General features: G+C 47.8%; 1 long non-coding RNA gene and 1 pseudogene across 9 annotated transcripts; one reads left to right on the top strand and one right to left on the bottom strand.

Annotated features, from left to right (window-relative positions):
- Nucleotides 1–2,198: 2,198 nt before the first annotated feature.
- Nucleotides 2,199–4,054, top strand: LOC127915727 (uncharacterized). 9 transcript variants are annotated; one of them, XR_008091804.1, is made up of 7 exons: nt 2,199–2,266; nt 2,329–2,517; nt 2,833–2,958; nt 3,022–3,210; nt 3,274–3,651; nt 3,715–3,777; nt 4,030–4,054. It is a non-coding gene; the product is annotated as an uncharacterized LOC127915727 (long non-coding RNA). The 9 variants fall into 9 exon arrangements; XR_008091802.1 differs by having other exon boundaries at nt 3,904–4,042; XR_008091798.1 differs by having other exon boundaries at nt 3,715–3,840; nt 3,904–4,042.
- Nucleotides 4,055–4,057: 3 nt separating this feature from the next.
- LOC118383560 (papilin-like) overlaps nt 4,058–26,063 on the bottom strand; it is a 78,441-nt pseudogene continuing 56,435 nt past the window's right edge.

The raw sequence follows: 26,063 nt of genomic DNA, 5'->3' as shown, positions 1-26,063 counted from the left end.
CCAACACACAGACAGATATAGAGACAGGCCAACACACAGATAGACAGAGCAACACACAGACAGACCAACACACAGATAGACAGACCAACACACAGACAGATATAGAGACAGACCAACACACAGATAGACAGAGACAGACCAACACAGAGATAGACAGAGACAGACCAACACACAGATAGACAGAGAAAGACCAACACACAGATAGACATAGAGACAGACCAAACTACAGACAGACCAACACACACAGACTAACACACAGACAGACCAACACACAGATAGATATACAGACAAACCAACACACAGACAGATATAGAGACAGACCAACAAACAGACAGACCAACACACAGATAGACAGACCAACACACAGACAGATAAAGAGACAGACCAACACACAGACAGATATAGAGACAGACCAACAAACAGACAGACCAACACACAGACAGATATATAGAGACAGACCAACACACAGACAGATAGAGACAGACCAACACACAGATATATAGAGACAGACCAACACACAGACAGATAAAGAGACAGACCAACACACAGACAGATATAGACAGACCAACACACAGACAGATATACAGACAGACCAACACACAGACAGATATAGAGACAGACCAACACACAGACAGATACACAGACAGACCAACACACAGACAGATATACAGACAGACCAACACACAGATAGACAGACCAACACACAGACAGATATAGAGATAGACCAACACACAGACAGATACACAGACAGACCAACACACAGATAGACATACCAACACACAGACAGATATAGAGACAGACCAACACACAGACAGACCAACACACAGACAGATATACAGACAGACCAACACACAGATAGACAGACCAACACACAGATAGACAGACCAACACACAGACAGATATAGAGACAGACCAACACACAGACAGATATACAGACAGACCAACACACAGATAGACCAACACACAGATAGACAGACCAACACACAGACAGATAAAGAGACAGACCAACACACAGACAGATATACAGACAGACCAACACACAGACAGATATATAGACAGACCAACACACAGACAGATATAGAGACAGACCAACACACAGACAGATACACAGACAGACCAACACACAGATAGACATAGAGACAGACCAACACACAGACAGACCAACACACAGACAGATATACAGACAGACCAACACACAGATAGACAGACCAACACACAGACAGATATAGAGACAGGCCAACACACAGATAGACAGAGCAACACACAGACAGACCAACACACAGATAGACAGACCAACACACAGACAGATATAGAGACAGACCAACACACAGATAGACAGAGACAGACCAACACAGAGATAGACATAGAGACAGACCAAACTACAGACAGACCAACACACACAGACTAACACACAGACAGACCAACACACAGATAGACAGACCAACACACAGACAGATATACAGACAAACCAACACACAGACAGACCAACACACAGACAGATACACAGACAGACCAACACACAGACAGATACACAGACAGATACACAGACAGATATACAGACAGATACACAGACAGATATACAGACAGATAAAGGAAGAGCAGACTCTTTACTAGTTTAATGACATATTCGTTTTATTGAATGACACCAGAAAGTCACACAGACGTGGCGATGACCGATAACATGGACAGTAAATATCATTCATCTATGGGACAACAGATGGCACTGTCCAATATGGCCGCTGTCAGGTAAACAACATCTGGGATTATAGTCAAGATGAAAAGTTATAAAAGCTATAGGTCAAGCGTGTGTGTCGCTGTGTGAGAGAGGCATCTGTGGTAGCGCAGTGTGGCGATAGTGGGCTTGATATATACAGTATTTGCGTGTGTGTGTGTGTGTGTGTGTGTGTGTGTGTGTGTGTGTGTGTGTGTGTGTGTGTGTGTGTGTATGAAGTGAGCTCTAAAATTATTGGGACAGTGACACTTTGTTGTTGTTTTGGCTCTGTATTCCAGCACTTTGGATTTGAACCGATACAATGACTATGAGGCACAAATATCATAACCCCCTTGTAATGGTGAGAGGTTAGCATTTCATATCATACCCCTACGACATGCTAAACTCTCACCATTACAATAACAGGGAGGTTAGCATTTCATATCATACCCCTACGACATGCTAACCTCTCACCATTACAATAACAGGGAGGTTAGCATTTCATATCATACCCCTACGACATGCTAAACTCTCACCATTACAATAACAGGGGAGGTTAGCATTTCATATCACACCCCTACGACATGCTAAACTCTCACCATTACAATAACAGGGAGGTTAGCATTTCATATCATACCCCTACGACATGCTAAACTCTCACCATTACAATAACAGGGGAGGTTAGCATTTCATATCATACCCCTACGACATGCTAAACTCTCACCATTACAATAACAGGGGAGGTTAGCATTTCATATCATACCCCTACGACATGCTAAACTCTCACCATTACAATAACAGGGGAGGTTAGCATTTCATATCACACCCCTACGACATGCTAAACTCTCACCATTACAATAACAGGGGAGGTTAGCATTTCATATCGTACCCCTACGACATGCTAACCTCTCACCATTACAATAACAGGGGAGGTTAGCATTTCATATCGTACCCCTACGACATGCTAACCTCTCACCATTACAATAACAGGGGAGGTTAGCATTTCATATCGTACCCCTACGACATGCTAACCTCTCACCATTACAATAACAGGGGAGGTTAGCATTTCATATCATACCCCTACGACATGCTAACCTCTCACCATTACAATAACAGGGGAGGTTAGCATTTCATATCATACCCCTACGACATGCTAAACTCTCACCATTACAATAACAGGGGAGGTTAGCATTTCATATCATACCCCTACGACATGCTAAACTCTCACCATTACAATAACAGGGGAGGTTAGCATTTCATATCACACCCCTACGACATGCTAAACTCTCACCATTACAATAACAGGGGAGGTTAGCATTTCATATCATACCCCTACGACATGCTAAACTCTCACCATTACAATAACAGGGGAGGTTAGCATTTCATATCATACCCCTACGACATGCTAAACTCTCACCATTACAATAACAGGGGAGGTTAGCATTTCATATCATACCCCTACGACATGCTAAACTCTCACCATTACAATAACAGGGGAGGTTAGCATTTCATATCACACCCCTACGACATGCTAAACTCTCACCATTACAATAACAGGGGAGGTTAGCATTTCATATCGTACCCCTACGACATGCTAACCTCTCACCATTACAATAACAGGGGAGGTTAGCATTTCATATCGTACCCCTACGACATGCTAACCTCTCACCATTACAATAACAGGGGAGGTTAGCATTTCATATCATACCCCTACGACATGCTAACCTCTCACCATTACAATAACAGGGGAGGTTAGCATTTCATATCATACCCCTACGACATGCTAACCTCTCACCATTACAATAACAGGGGAGGTTAGCATTTCATATCATACCCCTACGACATGCTAACCTCTCACCATTACAATAACAGGGGAGGTTAGCATTTCATATCGTACCCCTACGACATGCTAACCTCTCACCATTACAATAACAGGGGAGGTTAGCATTTCATATCGTACCTCTACGACATGCTAACCTCTCACCATTACAATAACAGGGGAGGTTAGCATTTCATATCATACCCCTACGACATGCTAACCTCTCACCATTACAATAACAGGGGAGGTTAGCATTTCATATCATACCCCTACGACATGCTAACCTCTCACCATTACAATAACAGGGGAGGTTATCATTTCATATCATACCCCTACGACATGCTAACCTCTCACCATTACAATGACAGGGGAGGTTAGCATTTCATATCATACCCCCAAGACATGCTAACCTCTCACCATTACAATAACAGGGGAGGTTAGCATTTCATATCATACCCCCAAGACATGCTAACCTCTCACCATTACAATGACAGGGGAGGTTAGCATTTCATATCGTACCCCTACGACACTATTACAATAACAGGTGTGTGTGTGTGTGTGTGTGTGTGTGTGTGTGTGTGTGTGTGTGTGTGTGTCTTTGGTCCGTCGGATGTTGTTAAGCTTCTTTGTTTCTCACTGGCTCATCTCAGCTTCCTTCTCAGGGTTGAAGCGTCACCTAGCCAGGTGGCTGGCTGTGGGCGGGGCTGTGGGCGGGGCTGTGGGCGGGGCAGCGGGCGGGGGCAGCAGGGGTGGGCATGGCTAGACGCCCCTGGACGGTCCTCGGGTTCTTACCTCGCTGCAGGGTGGGTGTGCAGGACGCCGTAGGGGGCGGGGCGGCGGACATGGACTCTGGCCCGGTGGGCGTGGTCGGCAGCGCTGGTCCCCTGGCGCCCGCCGGTTGAGCCCCTTGAGCTGCCGCGCTGCACCGTCAAGACCTTGCTCACGTCCTGACCTGTTCCCGGCTGACTGGGTTGACTCAGCTGAATCGTCTGGATCGATTGGCTACTGGGTTGGCTCATCTGGTTGACCTGGGCACCGGGGCACGTCCTTTGGCACTCGGCAATCGTCAGGAAGTTGTTGTTGTTGCCGTGGCAGCCGCCGTACCAGAAGTGGGAGCAGCTGGAGGCGGTGACGTCGTAGAAGTATCGGCCCGTCCAGCCACTGCAGGAGCCGGCCGCCTTGGGCAGAGAACAGGTGGTTCTGGGAACTACAGAGAAACAGGAAGACATGTCACACTTCTCTCCTTTTAGTCCATTAGAACATCAACCAATGAACATAAACAAAAGGTGGTACGAGAGAAGTGTAAAAAAGGTTTTTCGTGTTTTATACTGTATTAATATAATGTCGTATTCAAGGCACTGTCAGTCTTTCTATCGAGCAGAGATAATACACCCCTTCCTCACCACACCTATTCACCCTCCTCTTCCCTTCTCCCTCCTCCCCTCGTTCCCTTCTCCCCTCCTCCCCTCGTTCCCTTCTCCCTCCTCCCTTCTCCCGCTCCCCTCCCACTCCTCTCATTCGCTCCCCCTCCTCCCATTCCCTCCCCTGTCCTACCGTTGTATGGTGGGTTGGGGCAGCCCTCTCCATTGGGACCTGCGGCTACGAACATACGGTCGAAACAGCACCCGTAGGTGGTCAGCCGACACTGGATACTGTTCTCAGCTGGAGGAGGAGCCTGGGAGGAGAGAGGAAGAGAGCGAGACAGTAAGAGCCAGTGAGAGAGAGACAGAGAGACAGAGAGAGACAGAGACAGAGAGAGACAGAGACAGAGAGAGAGAGAGACAGAGACAGAGAGAGAGACAGAGACAGAGAGAGAGAGACAGAGAGAGAGAGAGACAGAGACAGAGAGAGAGACAGAGACAGAGAGAGAGAGACAGAGACAGAGAGACCCCTATCAGATTACAGCAAAATCACAGTCTACTTGAACAGAGCAATACTCAAATCATGAGGCATCAAAGCCAAAGGAACTGAATAATATTAAGAAATACTATAGATGGAAGGAAAGTAGTGTGGAAACCTACCAAAAACACAATTAGGCAACAACACATTCAATCCCTTTCAGACAACTTCCTGGACAAAACATTTCACTGTAATAATGAAGGTGTAAACTTGGTAGTAGAAAACCTAAACCGTATATTTGACCTCTCAGCATCCCTAATCAATCTAGAAATGTCAAGCAAATGAACAACAATGACAAATGGTTTGATGAAGAATGCAAAAACCTAAGAAAGAAATTGAGAAACCTGTCCAACCAAAAACAGAGACCCAGAAAACATGAGCCTACACTATGGTCAGTCACTAAAACAATACAGAAATATACAATACGGAAGAAGAAGCACGTCAGAAATCAGCTCAATGTAATTGAAGAATCCATAGAATCAAACACACTAAACTAGAGGACAAGGTCAACTAGAGGTCAACAGGTCACTAAACTAGAGGTCAACTGACATGCTAGAGGTCAACTAGAGGTCAACTAGAGGTCAACTGAATATGATTTTTTTAGTGGCGATACCGATAATCGGACGATTTTTACATGTACAGTTGAAGTCGGATTTTATTTTATTTTATTTCACCTTTATTTAACCAGAACACCTTTATTTAGACTAGTTGAGAACACCTTTATTTAACCAGGAACACCTTTATTTAACCAGGAGGCTAGTTGAGAACACCTTTATTTAACCAGGTAACCAGGCTAGTTGAGAACACCTTTATTTAACCAGGTAGGCCAGTTGAGAACACCTTTATTTAACCAGGTAGGCTAGTTGAGAACAAGTTCTCATTTGCAACTGCGACCTGGCCAAGATAAAGCATAGCAGTGTGAACAGACAACACAGAGTTACACATGGAGTAAACAATTAACAAGTCAATAACACAGTAGAAAAAAATGGGAGTCTATATACATTGTGTGCAAAAGGCATGAGGAGGTAGGCGAATAATTACAATTTTGCAGATTAACACTGGAGTGATAAATGATCAGATGGTCATGTACAGGTAGAGATATTGGTGTGCAAAAGAGCAGAAAAGTAAATGAATAAAAACAGTATGGGGATGAGGTAGGTGAAAATGGGTGGGCTATTTACCGATAGACTATGTACAGCTGCAGCGATCGGTTAGCTGCTCAGATAGCAGATGTTTGAAGTTGGTGAGGGAGATAAAAGTCTCCAACTTCAGCGATTTTTGCAATTCGTTCCAGTCACAGGCAGCAGAGAACTGGAACGAAAGGCGGCCAAATGAGGTGTTTGCTTTAGGGATGATCAGTGAGATACACCTGCTGGAGCGCGTGCTGAGATAAGGCGGAGCTTTACCTAGCATGGACTTGTAGATGACCTGGAGCCAGTGGGTCTGGCGACGAATATGTAGCGAGGGCCAGCCGACTAGAGCATACAGGTCGCAGTGGTGGGTGGTATAAGGTGCTTTAGTGACAAAACGGATGGCACTGTGATAAACTGCATCCAGTTTGCTGAGTAGAGTGTTGAAAGCTATTTTGTAGATAAGATTACAAATGCTTAGGTTGGAGTCATTAAAACTTGTTTTTCAACCACTCTACAAATGTCTTGACAAGTCGGTTAGGACATCTACTTTGTGCTAAATCCTACAATGTGATTTTCTGGATTTCTTTTCTCATTTTGTCTGTCATAGTTGAAGTGTACCTATGATGAAAATTACAGGCCTCTCATTTTTTTAAGTGGGAGAACTTGCACAACTGGTGGCTGACTAAATAATGTTTTGCCCCACTGTACTTCTGTGTATTGATCTGTCTGGGTTGGCGCCCCCCCCCTGGGTTGTGCCGTGGCGGAGATCTTTGTGGGCTATACTCAGCCTTGTCTCAGGATGGTAAGTTGGTGGTTGAAGATATCCCTCTAGTGGTGTGGGGTCTGTGCTTTGGAAAAGTGGGTGGGGTTATATCCTTCCTGTTTGGCCCTGTCCGGGGGTATCATCGGATGGGGCCACAGTGTTTCCTGACCCCTCCTGTCTCAGCCTCCAGTATTTATGCTGCAGTAGTTCATGTATCGGGGGGCTAGGGTCAGTTTGTTATATCTGGAGTATTTGTCCTGACTTGTCCGGTGTTTAAGTATGCTCTCTCTAATTCTCTCTTTCTCTCTTTCTTTCTCTCTCTCGGAGGACCTGAGCCCTAGGACCATGCCTCAGGACTACCTGGCCTGATGGCTCCTTGCTGTCCCCAGTCCACCTGGCCGTGCTGCTGCTTCAGTTTCAACAGTTTCAACTGTTCTGCCTGCGGCTATAGAACCCTGACCTGTTTGGACCCTGTTTTCAACTCTCAGCCACTGTGTCAATGAATGATTGACATTTATCTGACCCTGCACCCTCAACAACCACTGGTCATTTATGAACATTTGAACATCTTGGCCATGTTCTGTTATAATCTCCACCCGGCACAGCCAGAAGAGGACTGGCCACCCCTCATAGCCTGGTTCCTCTCTAGGTTTCTTCCTAGGATTTGGCCTTTCTAGGGAGTTTTTCCTAGCCACTGTGCTTCTACACCTGCATTGCTTGCTGTTTGGGGTTTTAGGCTGGGTTTCTGTACAGAAGGGCTTTATAAATAAATTTGATTTGATGTTGATTTTAAGAAAGGTATTGATGTTTATGGTTAGGTACATTCGTGTAACGATTGTGCTTTTTTTGCGAGTGCGCTTTTGTTAAATCATCCCCCGTTTGGTGATAAATTAACAGGCACCGCATTGATTATATGCAACGCAGGACAAGCTAGTTAAACTAGTAATATCATCCACCATGTGTAGTTAACTAGTGATTATGTGAAGATTGATTGTTTTTTATAGGATAAGCTCAGTTGGTAGAGCATGGCGCTTGTAACGCCAGGGTAGTGGGTTCGATCCCCGGGACCACCCATACGTAGAATGTATGCACACATGACTGTAAGTCGCTTTGGATAAAAGCGTCTGCTAAATGGCATATATTATTATTATTATTATTAACTCACCTTGGAGAGAGAGGGGAGAGAGAGAGAGAGAGAGAGAGACATAAGGTTTTGGAGAGAGAGGGAGAGAGAGAGAGAGAGAGAGAGAGAGGGGGGACATAAGGTTTTGATAGAGAGGGACATTGAGAGGCTTTTAGGATAGAGAGGGGCTCAGAGAGAAGGTTATAGGAGAGAGGGGCTCAGAGCGGAGGTTATATGAGAGAGCGCTCGAGAGGAGGTTATAGGATAGAGAGGGGCTCCGAGAGGAGGTTATAGGATAGAGGGGCTCAGAGAGGAGGTTATAGGAGAGAGAGGCTCAGAGAGAAGGTTATAGGATAGAGGGGCTCAGAGAGGAGGTTATATGATAGAGGCTCAGAGAGAAGGTTATAGGATAGAGAGGGGCTCCGAGAGGAGGTTATAGGATAGAGAGGGGCTCAGAGAGGAGGTTATAGGATAGAGAGAGGCTCAGAGAGGAGGTTATAGGATAGAGAGGGGCTCAGAGAGAAGGTTATAGGATAGAGAGGGGCTCAGAGCGGAGGTTATATGATAGAGAGGCGCTCCGAGAGGAGGTTATAGGATAGAGAGGGGCTCCAGAGGAGGTTATAGGATAGACAGGGGCTCAGAGAGGAGGTTATAGGATAGAGAGAGGCTCAGAGAGAAGGTTATTATAGGTTATATGAGAGGAGGCTCAGAGAGAAGGTTATAGGGATAGAGAGGAGGTTATAGGATAGAGAGGGGCTCAGAGAGGAGGTTATAGGATAGAGAGAGGCTCAGAGAGGAGGTTATAGGATAGAGAGGGGCTCAGAGAGGAGGTTATATGATAGAGAGGGGCTCAGAGAGGAGGTTATATGATAGAGATGGGCTCAGAGAGGAGGTTATAGGATAGAGAGGGGCTCAGAGAGGAGGTTATAGGATAGAGAGGGGCTCAGAGAGGAGGTTATAGGATAGAGAGGGGCTCAGAGAGGAGGTTATATGATAGAGAGGGGCTCAGAGAGGAGGTTATAGGATAGAGAGGGGCTCAGAGAGGAGGTTATAGGATAGAGAGGGGCTCCGAGAGGAGGTTATAGGATAGAGAGGGGAGGAGGGTTATAGGATAGAGAGGGGCTCAGAGAGGAGGTTATAGGATAGAGAGGGGCTCAGAGAGGAGGTTATAGGATAGAGAGGGGCTCAGAGAGGAGGTTATAGGATAGAGAGGGGCTCAGAGAGGAGGTTATAGGGTAGAGAGGGGCTCAGAGAGGAGGTTATAGGATAGAGAGGGGCTCAGAGAGGAGGTTATAGGATAGAGAGGGGCTCAGAGAGGAGGTTATAGGATAGAGAGGGGCTCAGAGAGGAGGTTATATGATAGAGTGGGGCTCAGAGAGGAGGTTATAGGATAGAGAGGGGTTCAGAGAGGAGTTATAGGAGGGGCTCAGAGAGGAGGTTATAGGATAGAGAGGGGCTCAGAGAGGAGGTTATAGGATAGAGAGGCTCAGAGAGAGGAGGTTATAGGATAGAGAGGGGCTCAGAGAGGAGGTTATAGGATAGAGAGGGGCTCAGAGAGGAGGTTATATGATAGAGAGGGGCTCAGAGAGGAGGTTATAGGATAGAGAGGGGCTCAGAGAGGAGGAGGAGAGAGGTTATAGGATAGAGAGGGGCTCAGAGAGGAGGTTATAGGATAGAGAGGGGCTCAGAGAGGAGGTTATAGGATAGAGAGGGGCTCAGAGAGGTTATAGGATAGAGAGGGGCTCAGAGAGGAGGTTATAGGATAGAGAGGGGCGGAGAGGAGGTTATAGGGTAGAGAGGGGCTCAGAGAGGAGGTTATAGGATAGAGAGGGGCTCAGAGAGGAGGTTATAGGATAGAGAGGGGCTCAGAGAGGAGGTTATAGGATAGAGAGGGGCTCAGAGAGGAGGTTATATGATAGAGTGGGGCTCAGAGAGGAGGTTATAGGATAGAGAGGGGTTCAGAGAGGAGGTTATAGGATAGAGAGGGGCTCAGAGAGGAGGTTATAGGATAGAGAGGGGCTCAGAGAGGAGGTTATAGGATAGAGAGGGGCTCAGAGAGGAGGTTATAGGATAGAGAGGGGCTCAGAGAGGAGGTTATAGGATAGAGAGGGGCTCAGAGAGGAGGTTATAGGATAGAGAGAGGCTCAGAGAGGAGGTTATAGGATAGAGAGGGGCTCAGAGAGGAGGTTATAGGATAGAGAGGGGCTCAGAGAGGAGGTTATATGATAGAGAGGGGCTCAGAGTGGAGGTTATATGATAGAGAGGGGCTCAGAGAGGAGGTTATAGGATAGAGAGGGGCTCCGAGAGGAGGTTATAGGATAGAGAGGGGCTCGAGAGGAGGTTATAGGATAGAGAGGGGCTCAGAGAGGAGGTTATAGGATAGAGAGGGGCTCAGAGAGGAGATTATAGGATAGAGAGGGGCTCAGAGAGGAGGTTATAGGATAGAGAGGGGCTCAGAGAGGAGGTTATAGGATAGAGAGGGGCTCAGAGAGGAGGTTATAGGATAGATAGGGGCTCAGAGAGGAGGTTATAGGATAGAGAGGGGCTCAGAGAGGAGGTTATAGGATAGAGAGGGGCTCAGAGAGGAGGTTATAGGATAGGGGCTCAGAGAGGAGGTTATAGGATAGAGAGGGGCTCAGAGAGGAGGTTATAGGATAGAGAGGGGCTCAGAGAGGAGGTTATAGGATAGAGAGGGGCTCAGAGAGGAGGTTATAGGATAGAGAGGGGCTCAGAGAGGAGGTTATAGGATAGAGAGGGGCTCAGAGAGGAGGTTATAGGATAGAGAGGGGCTCAGAGAGGAGGTTATAGGATAGAGAGGGGCTCAGAGAGGAGGTTATAGGATAGAGAGGGGCTCAGAGAGGAGGTTATATGATAGAGAGGGGAGAGAGGAGGTTATAGGATAGAGAGGGGCTCAGAGAGGAGGTTATAGGATAGAGAGGGGCTCAGAGAGGAGTTATATGTTATCAGAGAGGAGGTTATATGAGAGGGGCTCCGAGAGGAGGTTATAGGATAGAGAGGGGCCCGAGAGGAGGTTATAGGATAGAGAGGGGCTCCGAGAGGAGGTTATAGCATAGAGAGAGAGGAGATTATAGGATAGAGAGGGGCTCAGAGAGGAGGTTATAGGATAGAGAGGGGCTCAGAGAGGAGGTTATAGGATAGAGAGGGGCTCAGAGAGGAGGTTATAGGATAGAGAGGGGCTCAGAGAGGAGGTTATAGGATAGAGAGGGGCTCAGAGAGGTTATAGGATAGAGAGGGGCTCAGAGAGGTTATAGGATAGAGAGGGGCTCAGAGAGGAGGTTATAGGATAGAGAGGGGCTCAGAGAGGAGGTTATAGGATAGAGAGGGGCTCAGAGAGGAGGTTATAGGATAGAGAGGGGCTCAGAGAGGAGGTTATAGGATAGAGAGGGGCTCAGAGAGGAGGTTATATGATAGAGAGGGGCTCAGAGAGGAGGTTATAGGATAGAGAGGGGCTCAGAGAGGAGGTTATAGGATAGAGAGGGGCTCAGAGAGGAGGTTATAGGATAGAGAGGGGCTCAGAGAGGAGGTTATAGGATAGAGAGGGGCTCAGAGAGGAGGTTATAGGATAGAGAGAGGCTCCGAGAGGAGGTTATAGGATAGAGAGGGGCTCAGAGAGGAGGTTATAGGATAGAGAGGGGCTCAGAGAGGAGGTTATAGGATAGAGAGGGGCTCAGAGAGGAGGTTATAGGATAGAGAGAGGCTCAGGGAGGAGGTTATAGGATAGAGAGGGGCTCAGAGAGGAGGTTATAGGATAGAGAGAGGCTCCGAGAGGAGGTTATAGGATAGAGAGGGGCTCAGAGAGGAGGTTATAGGATAGAGAGGGGCTCAGAGAGGAGGTTATAGGGAGAGGGGCTCAGAGAGGAGGTTATAGGATAGAGAGGGGCTCAGAGAGGAGGTTATAGGATAGAGAGGGGCTCAGAGAGGAGGTTATAGGATAGGGGCTCAGAGAGGAGGTTATAGGATAGAGAGGGGCTCAGAGAGGAGGTTATAGGATAGAGAGGGGCTCAGAGAGGAGGTTATAGGATAGAGAGGGGCTCAGAGAGGAGGTTATAGGATAGAGAGAGGCTCCGAGAGGAGGTTATAGGATAGAGAGGGGCTCAGAGAGGAGGTTATAGGATAGAGAGGGGCTCAGAGAGGAGGTTATAGGATAGAGAGGGGCTCAGAGAGGAGGTTATAGGATAGAGAGGGGCTCAGAGAGGAGGTTATAGGATAGAGAGGGGCTCAGAGAGGAGGTTATAGGATAGAGAGGGGCTCAGAGAGGAGGTTATAGGATAGAGAGGGGCTCAGAGAGGAGGTTATAGGATAAAAGGCTCAGAGAGGAGGTTATATGATAGAGAGGGGCTCAGAGAGGAATAGGATATATTATTAGAGATTAGAGAGGATTATTAGAGAGGGGCTCAGAGAGGAGGTTATAGGATAGAGAGGGGCTCAGAGAGGAGGTTATAGGATAGCTCAGAGAAGTATAGGATAGAGAGAGGTCCTTACTAGGATAGAGAGGGGCTCAGGAAGGATATTAGAGAGGGGCCAGAGAGGAGGTCTATAGGATAGAGAGGGGCTTAGAGAGGGGTTATAGGTGATACAGAGACCAGGTTATATCCATATAGAGAGGGGCTCAGGGGATTTAGGGGTCAGACAGAGAGGGAGGGATTTTAGGATCAGAGGCAGAGAGGAGGTTATAGGATAGAGAGGGGCTCAGATTTAGGATAGAGGAAGTACAGACAGAACATACAGACAGACAGACAGACAGACAGACAGAGAGGGGGGATTTAGTCAGACAGAGAGGAGGGAGGGATTTAGTCAGACAGTCAGAGAGGGAGGGAGGGATTTAGTCAGACAGACAGAGAGGGAGGGATTTAGTCAGACAGACAGAGAGGGGGGATTTAGTCAGACAGATAGGGATTTAGTAAGACAGAGGGATTTAGTCAGACAGACAGAGAGGGAGGGATTTAGTCAGTCAGAGAGGGATTTAGTAAGACAGAGAGGGATTTAGTCAGACAGACAGGGGGGATTTAGTCAGACAGACAGACAGACAGACAGACAGACAGAGGGAGGGATTTAGTCAGTCAGACAAAGGGGGAGGGATTTAGTCAGACAGAGGGGGATTTAGTCAGACAGAGAGGGATTTAGTCAGACAGACAGAGCGGGGGATTTAGTCAGACAGACAGGGGGAGGGATTTAGTCAGTCAGACAGAGAGAGAGAGAGGGAGGGAGAGTTTGAGCAGAGAACCGTGCCCAAGCCCATGTTAAAAATACCACTGATCTGTGACCAAAATGTATGTAGGCTTGTACGGTAGACCCCATACAGACAACAACTTGCTGGTGGTGCTGAGGGTAGTCTGGACAGAGCTGTGTGTGTGTGTGTGTGTGGTCTACCTGGTGGTTGTGCAGAAAGCCTGCTCGGGCGTGGAGCCCAGCGGGACACCTGTGGGCAGCCTAGACCCCCTGCCCCCCAGCTGCCGTGGCGCCGTCTGGGCAGCAGCCGTAGTAGGACTGGCTACAGTGTTGGGCCGGCCCGAAGCCGTGAGGGTGGTACACTGTGCTGGTCTGGGGGTCAACACTGTCTGGTCTGTGGACTGACAGAAACATGGGATTACATGGGGACCTTGGTGAGAGTGGGAGAAGGAAGAACGGTCAATGGAAGGAGAACTGCTGTCAGGGAGTACAGCTCACACAGGGATCAGAGGTCAGGGGTCAGGGTAGAACACACCAATGGAAGGAGAGCTGCTGTCAGAGAGTACAGCTCACACAGGGGGTCAGGGTAGAACACGTCAATGGAAGGAGAACTGCTGTCAGAGTACAGTACAGGGCTCACAAGGGGTCAGGGTCAGGGTAGAACACGTCAATGGAAGGAGAACTGCTGTCAGAAAGTACAGCTCACACAGGGGTCAGGGGTTAAGGGTTAGGGGTCAGGGTAGAACATGTCAATGGAAGGAGAGCTGCTGTCAGAGTTAAACATCAGTCTTGTACAGCTACACACAGGGGTCAGGGGTCAGGGTTCAGGGTAGAACATGTCAATGGAAGGAGAACTGCTGTCAGAGAGTACAGCTCACACAGGGGTCAGGGGTTAAGGGTTAGGGGTCAGGGTAGAACACGTCAATGGAAGGAGAGCTGCTGTCAGAAAGTACAGCTCACACAGGGGTCAGGGGTTAAGGGTTAGGTAGAACATGTCAATGGAAGGAGAGCTGCTGTCAGAGTTAAACATCAGAGAGTACAGCTCACATAGGGTCAGGGATCAGAGGTCAGGGGTCAGGTAGAACATGTCAATGGAAGGAGAACTGCTGTCAGAGAGTACAGCTCACACAGGGGTCAGGGGTTAAGGGTTAGGGGTCAGGGTAGAAAGAGACTGGATCACAGTAATGACTACTGTTAGTAGAACCACAGTGAGAGAACACACAGCATGGACAAACTATCAACAGCACAGCAACATGATGACAGATCACACAGAGAACTAGTCACATAGAGAACACACAGCATGGACATACTATCAACAGCACAGCAACATGATGACAGATCACACAGAGAACTAGTCACATAGAGAACACACAGCATGGACATACTATCAACAGCACAGCAACATGATGACAGATCACACAGAGAACTAGTCACATAGAGAACACACAGCATGGACATACTATCAACAGCACAGCAACATGATGACAGATCACACAGAGAACTAGTCACATAGAGAACACACAGCATGGACATACTATCAACAGCACAGCAACATGATGACAGATCACACAGAGAACTAGTCACATAGAGAACACACAGCATGGACATACTATCAACAGCACAGCAACATGATGACAGATCACACAGAGAACTAGTCACATAGAGAACACACAGCATGGACATACTATCAACAGCACAGCAACATGATGACAGATCACACAGAGAACTAGTCACATAGAGAACACACAGCATGGACATACTATCAACAGCACAGCAACATGATGACAGATCACACAGAGAACTAGTCACATAGAGAACACACAGCATGGACATACTATCAACAGCACAGCAACATGATGACAGATCACACAGAGAACTAGTCACATAGAGAACACACAGCATGGACATACTATCAACAGCACAGCAACATGATGACAGATCACACAGAGAACTAGTCACATAGAGAACACACAGCATGGACATACTATCAACAGCACAGCAACATGATGACAGATCACACAGAGAACTAGTCACATAGAGAACACACAGCATGGACATACTATCAATAGCACAGCAACATGATGACAGATCACACAGAGAACTAGTCACATAGAGAACACACAGCATGGACATACTAGACAGCACAGCAACATGATGACAGATCACACAGAGAACTAGTCAGATAGAACACACAGCATGGATGAAGCACAGCAACATGATGACAGATCACACAGAGAACTAGTCACATAGAGAACACACAGCATGGACATACTATCAACAGCACAGCAACAGATGACAGATCACACAGAGAACTAGTCACATAGAGACAAGCATTGACTATCAACAGCACAGCAACAGATGAGACAGATGAATAGTCAAAGGACAAGTTGACTTGGACAGATAGACAGATGGATGAAAGACAAGGACACAGCATGACTATCAACAGCACAGCAACATGATGACAGATCAACAGAGAACTAGTGACATTGAGAACACACACAGATAGACAGATGATGACAGATCACACAGAGGACAAGAGACAAGCATGGACATACTATCAACAGGACAGATGATGACAGATCACACATGAAAGGACAAGGACAAGCATGGACTATCAACAGGCAACATGATAGACAGATGAATGAAAGGACAAGGACAAGTTGACATACTATCAACAGCACAGCAACATAGACAGATGGATGAAAGGACAAGGACAAGTTGACATACTATCAACAGCACAGCAACATGATGACAGATGAATGAAAGGACAAGGACAATTGACATACTATTGGACAGATAGACAGATGGATAGTCACATAGGAACACACAGCATGGACATACTATCAACAGCACAGCAACATGATGACAGATCACACAGAGAACAGATAGACAGATGGATGAAAGGACAAGGACAAGTTGACTTGGACAGATAGACAGATGAATGAAAAGGACAAGTTGACTTGGACAGATAGACAGATAAATTAAAGGACAAGGACAAGTTGACTTGACAGATAGACAGATGGATGAAAGGACAAGTTGACTTGGACAGATAGACAGATGAATGAAAGAAAGGACAAGTTGACTTGGACAGATAGACAGATGGATGAAAGGACAAGTTGACTTGGACAGATAGACAGATGGATGAAAGGAAAGGACAAGTTGACTTGGACAGATAGACAGATGGATGAAAGGACAAGTTGACTTGGACAGATAGACAGATGATGAAAGGACAAGTTGACTTGGACAGATAGACAGATGATGAAAGGACAAGACTTGAATGAAATGGATGAAAGGACAAGTTGACTTGGACAGATAGACAGATGAATGAAAGGAAGGACAAGTTGACTTGGACAGATAGACAGATGGATGAAAGGACAAGGACAAGTTGACTTGGACAGATAGACAGATGGATGAAAGGACAAGGACAGTTGAACAGATAACAGATGAATGAAAGGACAAGTTGACCTGTGGCAGATAGACAGATGAATGAAAGGAGTGAAAGGACAAGTTGACTTGACAGATAGACAGATGAATGAAAGGACAAGTTGCTTGGACAGATAGACAGATGAATGAAAGGACAAGGCAAGTTGACTTGGACAGATAGACAGCTATAGGTAGACTGGACAGATAGTCAGATGGATGAAGAGACAAGGACAAGTTGACACAGATAGACAGATGGATGAAAGGACAGGACAAGTTCTCACTTGGGGATAGACAGGGCTGTGTGTTGCTTGGACAGATAGACAGAATGAATGACAAGGACAAGTTGACTTGGACAGATAGACAGATGAATGAAAGGACAAGTTGACTTGGACAGATAGACAGATGAATGAAAGGACAACACAAGTTGACTTGGACAGATAGACAGATGAATGAAAGGACAAGTTGACTTGGACAGATAAGACAGATGAATGAAAGGACAAGGACAAGTTGACTTGGACAGATAGACAGATGGATGAAAGGACAAGGACAAGTTGACTTGGACAGATAGACAGATGAATGAAAGGACAAGTTGACTTGGACAGATAAGACAGATGAATGAAAGGACAAGGACAAGTTGACTTGGACAGATAAGACAGATGAATGAAAGGACAAGGACAAGTTGACTTGGACAGATAGACAGATGAATGAAAGGACAAGTTGACTTGGACAGATAAGACAGATGAATGAAAGGACAAGGACAAGTTGACTTGGACAGATAAGACAGATGAATGAAAGGACAAGGACAAGTTTACTTGGACAGATAGACAGATGAATGAAAGGACAAGTTGACTCGGACAGATAGACAGATGAATGAAAGGACAAGGACAAGTTGACTTGGACAGATAGACAGATGAATGAAAGGACAAGTTGACTCGGACAGATAGACAGATGGATGAAAGGACAAGTTGACTCGGACAGATAGACAAATGAATGAAAGGACAAGGACAAGTTGACTTGGACAGATAGACAGATGAATGAAAGGACAAGGACAAGTTGACTCGGACAGATAGACAGATGAATGAAAGGACAAGGGAAAGTTGACTTGGACAGATAGACAGATGAATGAAAGGACAAGGACGAGTTGACTTGGACAGATAGACAGATGGATGAAAGGACAAGGACAAGTTGACTTGGACAGATAGACAGATGGATGAAAGGACAAGGACAAGTTGACTTGGACAGATAGACAAATGGATGAAAGGACAAGGACAAGTTGACTTGGACAGATAGACAGATGAATGAAAGGACAAGGACAAGTTGACTTGGACAGATAGACAGATGGATGAAAGGACAAGGACAAGTTGACTTGGACAGATAGACAGATGGATGAAAGGACAAGGACAAGTTGACTTGGACAGATAGACAGATGGATGAAAGGACAAGTAGACTTGGACAGATAGACAGATGAATGAAAGGACAAGGACAAGTTGACTTGGACAGATAAGACAGATGAATGAAAGGACAAGGACAAGTTTAGGACAGCAAGACAGATGAATGAAAGGAGAGGAGACTCGGACAGATAGACAGATGAATGAAAGGACAAGGACAAGTTTACTTGGACAGATAGACAGATGAATGAAAGGACAAGTTGAGGACAGATAGACAGATGGATGAAAGGACAAGGAGGACAGATAGACAGATGGATGAAAGGACAAGAGGAGGACAGATAGACAAATGAATGAAAAAGGACAAGTTGACTTGGACAGATAGACAGATGGATGAAAGGACAAGGAGAGTTGACTTGGACAGATAGACAGATGGATGAAAGGACAAGGACAAGGAGGACAGATAGACAGATGGATGAAAGGACAAGGACAAGTTGACTTGGACAGATAGACGGAAAATGAATGAAAGGACAAGGACAAGTTGAGGGACAGATAGACAGATGGATGAAAGGAGGAGAGGAGACAGAGGAGACAGATGGAGGAGGACAAGGAGAGTTGAAGACAGAGGAGACAGATGGATGAAAGGACAAGGAGAGGACAAGTTGAGGACAGATAGACAGATGAATGAAAGGACAAGGGAGTTGAGACAGATGGATGAAAGGACAAGGAGTTGAGACAGATAGAGATGGATGAAAGGACAAGGACAAGTTGACTTGGACAGATAGACAGATGAATGAAAGGACAAGTTACAGAAGGATGAAAGAATGAGTCAGCTACCTGTGGCGTGGTCTGGCATGTAGGGAGTGAATCCATACTGTGTGTTGTCATGTCCTCTGGGATCCTGCATACTGGGGGTCGCTGGACAGAGAGATGGAGACAGGCATAAATATATAGCCAGGAGACTGGGGGTCACTGGACAGAGAGATGGAGACACACACACAGAGAGACAGCATGTTCTCACCTTGTGGGTGGAGCAGGGCTGTGTGTTGCAGGTCTCCAATGTGAGGGGACAGAGTTACAACGTTCCACTGGGTACAGGGTCAGAACACAGGGGCGCTCAGGACCTGACTCACAGGAGAGGAGACGGGAGAGGAGGAGAGGAGACAGGAGAGGAGGAGAGGAGGAAGAGGAGGAGAGAGGAGAGAGGAGAGGAGGAGGAGGAGGAGGAGGAGGAGAGGAGAGGAAGAGGAGGAGGAGGAGGAGAGGGGAGGATAAGGGGAGAGGAGAGGAGGAGAGGGGAGAGGAGAGGAGAGGGTAGGAGGAGGAGAAGAGGGGATGAGGAGGATGGGAAGAGGGTAGGAGGGTGGGAAGAGGGGAGAGGAGGGGAAGAGGGTAGCAGGTTAGGAGTAGGGTAGGAGGAGGGGAGGAGGGGAAGAAAGGAGATTTGGAGAGGAGGAGAGGAGATTTGGAGAGGAGGAGGAGAGAGGAGAGAGGAGAGGAGAGGAGGAAGAGGAGGAGAGGAGAGGAGAGGAGACAGGAGAGGAGAGAGGAGAGGAGGAGGAGAGGAGACAGGAGAGGAGGAGGAGAGAGGAGGAGAAGGAGGAGGAGAGGAGGGAGGAGATAGGAGGGAGAAGAGGAGGAGAGGTGAGAGGAGGAGAGGAGGAGAGGGAGACGGGAGAGGAGAGGAGGAGGAGAGTAGGGAGGAGGGACGGGAGAGGGGAGAAGAGGGGAGGAGGAGGATGGGAAGAGGGTAGGAAGAGGGGAGGAGGAGGGGAAGAGGAGGTTAGGAGAGGAGGGGTAGGAGGAGGGGAGGAGGAGGGGAGGAGGAGGAGGAGGAGGGAGGAGGGGAAGAGGGTAGCAGGTTAGGAGTAGGGTAGGAGGGTGGGAGGGGAGGAGGGGAAGAGGGTAGCAGGTTAGGAGTAGGGTAGGAGGAGGGGAGGAGGGGAAGAGGGTAGCAGGTTAGGAGTAGGGTAGGAGGAGGGGGAGGAGGGGAAGAGGGGAGCAGGTTAGGAGTAGGGTAGGAGGAGGGGAGGAGGGGAAGAGGGGAGCAGGTTAGGAGTAGGGTAGGAGGAGGGGAGGAGGGGAAGAGGGGAAGAGGGTAGCAGGTTAGGAGTAGGGTAGGAGGAGGGGAGGAGGGGAAGAGGGGAAGAGGGTAGCAGGTTAGGAGTAGGGTAGGAGGAGGGGAAGAGAGGAGGAAGAGGAGGGGAAGAGGGTAGCAGGTTAGGAGTAGGGTAGGAGGAGGGGAAGAGAGGAGGAGAGGAGGAGGGGAAGAGGGTAGCAGGTTAGGAGTAGGGTAGGAGGAGGGGAGGGGAGGAGGGGAAGAGGGTAGGAGTAGGGTAGGAGTAGGGTAGGAGGAGGGGTAGGAGTAGGGTAGGAGTAGGGTAGGAGTAGGGTAGGAGTAGGGTAGGAGTAGGTTAGGAGTAGGGAGGAGGGGGAGAGGGTAGGAGTAGGGTAGGAGAGGGTAGGAGTAGGGTAGGAGTAGGGTAGGAGGGGGTAGAGTAGGGTAGGAGGGAGGAGGAGGAGGGAGGAGGGGAGGAGGAATGATGTAAGTGTTTAAGCATGCGTGTATGTATGTGTGGATGCATGTATAGCGTGTATGTATGTGTGTGTCTGAGCTTGAGCGTGTGTTAACTGTGTGTGTATGTGTTTGTAACGTCTGTCTGTCAGTCTGGGCCACTCACCAGTCCCCAGTCTCCAACGTGCCAGCTGACAGCCAGTAGGCATGCGGGCATGGAGCAGGGCTGGGCGGCTACTGGGCGGAGTGAGGCGGAGCAGGAGGTGTCTGCTAGCTGGACTGATGCTTCTCCTACACACATCACCTCTCTGGACTGATCCCCTGTCCCACATGTTACTGAACACTGCAGAGTAACACACCACAGTTAGACTGAACCCGGATAGAGAACCAGTCAGACTGAACCCGGATAGAGAACCAGTTAGACTGAACCCGGATAGAGAACCAGTCAGACTGAACCCGGATAGAGAACCAGTTAGACTGAACCCGGATAGAGAACCAGTTAGACTGAACCCGGATAGAGAACCAGTTAGACTGAACCCGGATAGAGAACCAGTCAGACTGAACCCGGATAGAGAACCAGTCAGACTGAACCCGGATAGAGAACCAGTTAGACTGAACCCGGATAGAGAACCAGTTAGACTGAACCCGGATAGAGAACCAGTTAGACTGAACCCGGATAGAGAACCAGTCAGACTGAACCCGGATAGAGAACCAGTCAGACTGAACCCGGATAGAGAACCAGTCAGACTGAACCCGGATAGAGAACCAGTCAGACTGAACCCGGATAGAGAACCAGTCAGACTGAACCCGGATAGAGAACCAGTTAGACTGAACCCGGATAGAGAACCAGTTAGACTGAACCCGGATAGAGAACCAGTCAGACTGAACCCGGATAGAGAACCAGTTAGACTGAACCCGGATAGAGAACCAGTCAGACTGAACCCGGATAGAGAACCAGTCAGACTGAACCCGGATAGAGAACCAGTCAGACTGAACCCGGATAGAGAACCAGTCAGACTGAACCCGGATAGAGAACCAGTCAGACTGAACCCGGATAGAGAACCAGTCAGACTGAACCCGGATAGAGAACCAGTCAGACTGAACCCGGATAGAGAACCAGTCAGACTGAACCCGGATAGAGAACCAGTCAGACTGAACCCGGATAGAGAACCAGTCAGACTGAACCGGATAGAGAACCAGTCAGACTGAACCTGGCAGAGAACCAGTCAGACTGAACCCGGATAGAGAACCAGTCAGTCTGAACACGGATAGAGAACCAGTCAGACTGAACACGGATAGAGAACCAGTCAGACTGAACACGGATAGAGAACCAGTCAGACTGAACCCGGATAGAGAACCAGTCAGACTGAACCCGGATAGAGAACCAGTCAGACTGAACCCGGATAGAGAACCAGTTAGACTGAACCGGATAGAGAACCAGTCAGACTGAACCTGGATAGAGAACCAGTCAGACTGAACCCGGATAGAGAACCAGTCAGACTGAACACGGATAGAGAACCAGTCAGTCTGAACACGGATAGAGAACCAGTCAGACTGAACACAGATAGAGAACCAGTTAGTCTGAACACGGATAGAGAACCAGTCAGACTGAACACGGATAGAGAACCAGTCAGTCTGAACACGGATAGAGAACCAGTCAGACTGAACCCGGCAGAGAACCAGTCAGTCTGAACCCGGATAGAGAACCAGTCAGTCTGAACACGGATAGAGAACCAGTCAGTCTGAACACGGATAGAGAACCAGTCAGACTGAACACGGATAGAGAACCAGTCAGACTGAACACGGATAGAGAACCAGTCAGACTGAACACGGATAGAGAACCAGTCAGTCTGAACACGGCAGAGAACCAGTCAGTCTGAACACGGCAGAGAACCAGTCAGTCTGAACACGGATAGAGAACCAGTCAGTCTGAACACGGATAGAGAACCAGTCAGACTGAACACGGATAGAGAACCAGTCAGTCTGAACACGGATAGAGAACCAGTCAGTCTGAACACAGACAGAGAACCAGTCAGACTGAACACGGCAGAGAACCAGTCAGTCTGAACACAGATAGAGAACCAGTCAGTCTGAACACAGATAGAGAACCAGTCAGACTGAACCCGGATAGAGAACCAGTCAGTCTGAACACGGCAGAGAACCAGTCAGTCTGAACACGGCAGAGAACCAGTTTGTCTGAACACGGCAGAGAACCAGTCAGTCTGAACACGGATAGAGAACCAGTCAGACTGAACACGGATAGAGAACCAGTCAGACTGAACACGGATAGAGAACCAGTCAGACTGAACCCGGCAGAGAACCAGTTTGTCTGAACACGGCAGAGAACCAGTCAGTCTGAACACGGATAGAGAACCAGTCAGACTGAACACGGATAGAGAACCAGTCAGTCTGAACACGGCAGAGAACCAGTCAGTCTGAACACGGCAGAGAACCAGTCAGTCTGAACACGGCAGAGAACCAGTCAGTCTGAACACGGCAGAGAACCAGTCAGTCTGAACACGGATAGAGAACCAGTCAGTCTGAACACGGATAGAGAACCAGTCAGTCTGAACACGGCAGAGAACCAGTCAGTCTGAACACGGATAGAGAACCAGTCAGTCTGAACCCGGATAGAGAACCAGTCAGTCTGAACACGGCAGAGAACCAGTCAGTCTGAACACGGCAGAGAACCAGTTAGTCTGAACACGGATAGAGAACCAGTCAGTCTGAACACGGATAGAGAACCAGTCAGTCTGAACACGGCAGAGAACCAGTCAGTCTGAACACGGCAGAGAACCAGTCAGTCTGAACACGGCAGAGAACCAGTCAGTCTGAACCCGGATAGAGAACCAGTCAGTCTGAACACGGATAGAGAACCAGTCAGTCTGAACCCGGATAGAGAACCAGTCAGTCTGAACACGGTAGAGAACCAGTCAGTCTGAACACGGATAGAGAACCAGTCAGACTGAACACGGATAGAGAACCAGTCAGACTGAACACGGATAGAGAACCAGTCAGACTGAACACGGATAGAGAACCAGTCAGACTGAACACGGATAGAGAACCAGTCAGTCTGAACACGGCAGAGAACCAGTCAGTCTGAACACGGCAGAGAACCAGTCAGTCTGAACACGGATAGAGAACCAGTCAGTCTGAACACGGATAGAGAACCAGTCAGACTGAACACGGCAGAGAACCAGTCAGTCTGAACACGGATAGAGAACCAGTCAGTCTGAACACAGACAGAGAACCAGTCAGACTGAACACGGCAGAGAACCAGTCAGTCTGAACACAGATAGAGAACCAGTCAGTCTGAACACAGATAGAGAACCAGTCAGTCTGAACACGGATAGAGAACCAGTCAGTCTGAACACGGATAGAGAACCAGTCAGACTGAACACGGATAGAGAACCAGTCAGACTGAACACGGCAGAGAACCAGTCAGACTGAACCCGGATAGAGAACCAGTCAGACTGAACCCGGCAGAGAACCAGTCAGTCTGAACACGGCAGAGAACCAGTCAGTCTGAACACGGCAGAGAACCAGTCAGACTGAACACGGATAGAGAACCAGTCAGTCTGAACACGGATAGAGAACCAGTCAGTCTGAACACGGCAGAGAACCAGTCAGTCTGAACACGGATAGAGAACCAGTCAGTCTGAACACGGATAGAGAACCAGTCAGTCTGAACACAGACAGAGAACCAGTCAGACTGAACACGGCAGAGAACCAGTCAGTCTGAACACAGATAGAGAACCAGTCAGTCTGAACACAGATAGAGAACCAGTCAGTCTGAACACGGATAGAGAACCAGTCAGTCTGAACACGGATAGAGAACCAGTCAGTCTGAACACGGCAGAGAACCAGTTAGTCTGAACCCAGATAGAGAACCAGTCAGTCTGAACACTGCTCCGATTCTTTATCACTAAAAAATGGGACTAGTAGGATTGGGGTGAATTCCACTTCAATGCTGTCAATTCAGCTAAATTGACTGAATTAAATTGGATTAGATTGGATTAGATTGGATCAGATTAAATTGGATTCGATTAATTGGATTAGATTTGATTCAATTGGATTTGAGACATCAATTATTGTCTGTTCTTCAAATAAATGGATGTGCTTTATGTACAGAACATTCAAAGAGAGACATACAAACAATTCACCAATACGATAGTTTAAGGAATTCACTCCAACCATGGTGACACTCTACGTATGACTCTCTCATTAGTCGACCCTCATCGCTCCGCTGCTCAGCTTCAGTACCTACCAAGCTCCAGGCAGAGGCCCTCCAGTAGGCACACCGCTGCATGCTACAGGTCTGCAGGGTGGGCGGGGCTGGAGTGTAGGCTGCACAGACGCCGTCCTCCACCACGCGGGGCCCCGATGCATCATGGGAGACACACTGCACGCTGCGCACCTGGGAACCACCGCCACGACACTGAGCATGCGTTCCACTCACCTGTTGTCCAGCTAACAGGAAGTAAAGAGAGACAGGAGTTAACGTTTTGATGTTATATTAGCCCTGAGACACGGCTGTAAACTCCTACGGCAGGGAGTCAAACTCAATTCATGGAGGGCCCAGTGTCACCTGGTTGTCTAGGTCTTTCGTTAATGAGTGGGGAACTCTCCTCACCTGGTTGTCTAGGTCTTCATTAATGAGTTAGGACCTCACCTCACCTGGTTGTCTGGGTCTTCATTAATGAGTTAGGAACTCCTCTCACCTGGTTGTCTAGGTCTTCATTAATGAGTTAGGAACTCCTCTCACCTGGTTGTCTAGGTCTTCATTAATGAGTTAGGACCTCCCCTCACCTGGTTGTCTAGGTCTTCATTAATGAGTTAGGAACTCCTCTCACCTGGTTGTCTAGGTCTTCATTGATGAGTTAGGACCTCCCCTCACCTGGTTGTCTAGGTCTTCATTAATGAATTAGGACCTCCACTCACCTGGTTGTCTAGGTCTTCATTAATGAGTTAGGACCTCCCCTCACCTGGTTGTCTAGGTCTTCATTGATGAGTTAGGACCTCCCCTCACCTGGTTGTCTAGGTCTTCATTAATGAGTTAGGACCCCCCTCACCTGGTTGTCTAGGTCTTCATTAATGAGTTA

The sequence above is a fragment of the Oncorhynchus keta genome, chromosome 35 (assembly GCF_023373465.1).
Source record: "Oncorhynchus keta strain PuntledgeMale-10-30-2019 chromosome 35, Oket_V2, whole genome shotgun sequence".
Lineage (NCBI taxonomy): Eukaryota > Metazoa > Chordata > Actinopteri > Salmoniformes > Salmonidae > Oncorhynchus > Oncorhynchus keta.
This window is presented reverse-complemented; position numbering and strand designations above follow the sequence as displayed.